A 3674-nucleotide genomic window follows, 5' to 3' on the forward strand; every position below is an offset into this window, starting at 1 on the left:
AGAACATATGTAAATAATCAGCTGGTTGGCCTTTGCAGCGAGGACAAGATTAACAGCTTTTAATAGCTCATCAAATTTGACCACGAGGGGCCGCACCAAGATCTCCCAAAACCCTACAATTTCCAAAGGACTTTGAACGCAGCGTGAAATACGAAGTGAAACCGATACAGTATTGAAGCGCCCCCCGCCTCCGGCCGAGCGGCAAACCGAGAAGTTACCTCCAGTTACTCCGCGTGAGACCCCGCACGAGCAGCGGCAGAGTGAGGACCGACCGGGAGAAAAGAAGCTCACCGAGTAATGTCAGTATCAACAACACCCGGTACAGAGAGTGTCGGGCGCCGGTAGTCGTTTAGTGTCGTGAAGAGGAGGACTTCCTCGTTGCTTTGCTTTCTCTTCGAACCGGCAGCCGGTAAGAAGCGTGGGAGCTTCTTAACGTTAGCGGAGCTAGCTCGTGTTAGCATGCTAACTTAGCTTTCTTTAAGGCTCGAGTTAGCGTTACTGAGCTAGCGAGCTGAAAGCCAGAAAGGAGAAGTAAAGGCAAATTAAAACAAAACAAGACTTGAGGTTATTTCAGCTGTGGCTCCTTTTAAAGTCAACTTTTAGTGTCAGAAATGTATTCTACTAGAACAGCTAAGTGTAGCTAAGTATACTAAGCTAAAACACAATTAACGTTACCGGTGGCTAACATGTATTTTGGGTATGATAACATGTCGGTGCGCTAACATAACGTTAGCAAACTGTTTTAAATTTGACTTATGCGGCTATATTGTGTGTTCATTAGGACATCATTAGTAAACATTCAGTCCCCCTTTAATTCTGATAGTTATGTGTTAATGCAGCTAAAAGCATGTTAACACAAAATCCATGCAATAAACTGTCTTCGTGAATTTAGTGTTTACTGCTTGATTTAATTATATTAAGCAGTATTGACCAAATATGAAGATAGATATGTCTCAATTTTATTATTTTGTGAGTAGTCCTACGTCCTTGTGGTAATGTGTAATCTTCAAATATGAAACACCGTCCTTAAAAAAGTAAACTAACAAAGTGATTTTATAGTTTTATAATTCAATTTTGCAGATAGAAAACGTAGCAGGAAAAACACAAAGGACATCTGCAAACTAAAAAACAATATCGCTTGTTTATTTGGCATCATAAGCAAACACTAAGTCCCTTTTTTATTCTGATAATTATAAATCATTGCAGCTAAAAGCAGCACATGCAATAAACTGTCTTCATGAATTTAGTTTTTGCTGAAACTGCTGTGGAAAGGTGTAGTTTAAATTATATCAAGCAGCATTGACCAAATATGAATATGGATATGATTCAGTTTTATTTTTTGTGAGCAGACCTGTATCCTTGAGTTAGTATGTAATCTGCAAATACAAAATACACAGTCTTTAAAAAATGACTATAAAATAAAATTGAAAAACTCAAAAAAATAGTTTATAATTTTATAATTTAACTTGCAGATATAAATTGCAGCAGGAAAAACATAGATGACATCCACAAATTAAAAAACAATATTGTTTGTTTGGACATCATTGGCAAACACTAAGTCTCTATTTTATTCAGAAAGTTATAAGTTACTGCAGCTAAAAGCAGCTTAACACAAAAGCTATACAATAATGTCTACCTTTGTGAATGTAGTTTTTGCTGAAATTGCTGTAGAAAGATGCATATTTATTTATGGCACAGAGTAAAACCAAATATGGAGGTAGATTTGCCTCAACATAGTGTTAATGTCTAATCTTCAAATATAAGACACCGTCCATAAATACAAAAAAACTGTAAACTCACAAAATTATTTTGCAGATGTAAAACACAACAGCAAAAACAAAACAACACACACATATATTGATATATTATTTGAACATAATTAGCAAACATGAAAACTATTTAAAACCTTAAATATTTACATAGTAGTGTTTAGCACTAATATTTAATGTAATGCACCATATACCAAAAAGTAAAATGTAAAGTTAAAATATTTTGATTATAAGTTAATCATTTAATTAAATGTTCAATCTACAGAGATTATTTTTATGTGCGGATGTTGACCAGTGTTTCTTCTTTTCAGACAACCGTTGAAAGTCAAGATGCCTCAGAAACAGAAGTCCAAGTCCTGGACAGAGCTGAAACAATCTGGAAATGAATATTTTAAGGCGGGCCAGTACGGAGAGGCCACCAATCTTTACAGCCAGGCGATCAAAGAGCTGGAGAAGTCCAGTAAGTGTTCACCTGTGCACAGACAGTGCGCTGAGTTTTTAGACGTGCAAGGTTATTGACCAATGGTAGCAATGAAAAAACAGTGTTATTTTTTTAATCCCATTACCACATCAACATGCTGGTAATTGTAAGGCTCTGTGGATACCCACTTAGGCTAGTAATATCACAAGTATTCGACAATGAAACCTTAATCAGTAGTAGATGGTTCACTCATCTAAAATGGAAACAGAACATGGAAAATAACACAGAAAGGAAACGTGAAAGGTGACAGTAACCTTTCGAAACCCAAGCAAATTGACTTGATTTTTTTCAAAATTATGGAAAGAAGGCAATAAGCAACAAAAGAAGAAATAACCCAAAAATAAATAAATTGGTACAAAAAAGTGAAAAAAGTACAACAAAATTACCTCAAAATTAAAAAAAAATAAAATAAAAGAGTTTAAAATTTTTTTTTTTTTTTTTTTTTTTTTTTTTTATAAATATGTTATTATGCTAATTATAATTTTATTTTCCATAGCCTTTTTAAAAAAAAATGTTCCATTGACATTTTAATCTAGTTTTTTAAAAATAATTTTCATTTTCTTATTGAATAATTTCTTGCTATATGTGTAACATTTCTTATGAAGTTGCATTTTTTCCATTAAAAAAAAAGAAATCTCAAAAAATTTGCTCAGGATTCAAAGGTTTAAGTATATATAAGTCACTGAAAGTAGCATAAAAAGTGAGTTCCCTCGAGGTTTGAAATGGTTGAAATAAGCAACAAAAAACATCTACACATTAAAAAGTCCAACACATAACCATATTTTTTGTTAAAACATTTGTATTTTGCATGTTGTTTTCTTTTATGTTAGCATTTGTTTTAGGTCAGAGGCTCAGGATCTCTGTTGAAGTCTGCATATTTATGTGTTCATTTTTCCCAAAGAAATGGATTCTTAAATAAGCAAAACAAGGAGCTGAAAAATCTGAAAATGTTTATTTTCAAAGTGTTTTTTTTAATTATTTGAATGATAAATTCAGAGACCTTACTGTCAGCAGTTTCACATTTATGCCTTCATTTTTCCAACAAAAAATAATATTAAAAACAACATGCTTGGATACCACTCTGACCTGTCAATGTTCAATCAAAGTTTTGTCATTTTCAGTATCTCTCTCTATAGCTCTCCATCTTGTCAGTTGACCTTTTCTCTTCTTTCTCTTTGTGTGTTTTCTAAATGGACATAGCCAAATGAGTTTTGGCTAAATAACCAATTTTGGTGAAGTGCTCCTCTAAAACAGTCTTATTTCCCTCTTTAGATAAAAAGAACCCAGAGGATTTGGGCATTTTGTACTCAAACCGTGCTGCAAGCTACCTGAAAGATGGCAATTGTGCAGAATGTGTGAAAGACTGCAACATGTAAGTGCTTTTATTTATTTATCCTCCTTTATACTGTGTGTAGCTTTTATCT

At 33.5% G+C, this 3674-nt stretch overlaps 1 long non-coding RNA gene across 1 annotated transcript; it reads left to right on the forward strand.

Annotated features, from left to right (window-relative positions):
- Positions 1-165: 165 nt before the first annotated feature.
- LOC121938321 lies at positions 166-3618 on the forward strand. The gene is made up of 3 exons (XR_006105264.1): positions 166-409; positions 2081-2229; positions 3523-3618. It is a non-coding gene; the product is annotated as an uncharacterized LOC121938321 (long non-coding RNA).
- Positions 3619-3674: the final 56 nt, after the last annotated feature.

Source organism: Plectropomus leopardus, unplaced genomic scaffold, assembly GCF_008729295.1.
Source record: "Plectropomus leopardus isolate mb unplaced genomic scaffold, YSFRI_Pleo_2.0 unplaced_scaffold29166, whole genome shotgun sequence".
Lineage (NCBI taxonomy): Eukaryota > Metazoa > Chordata > Actinopteri > Perciformes > Serranidae > Plectropomus > Plectropomus leopardus.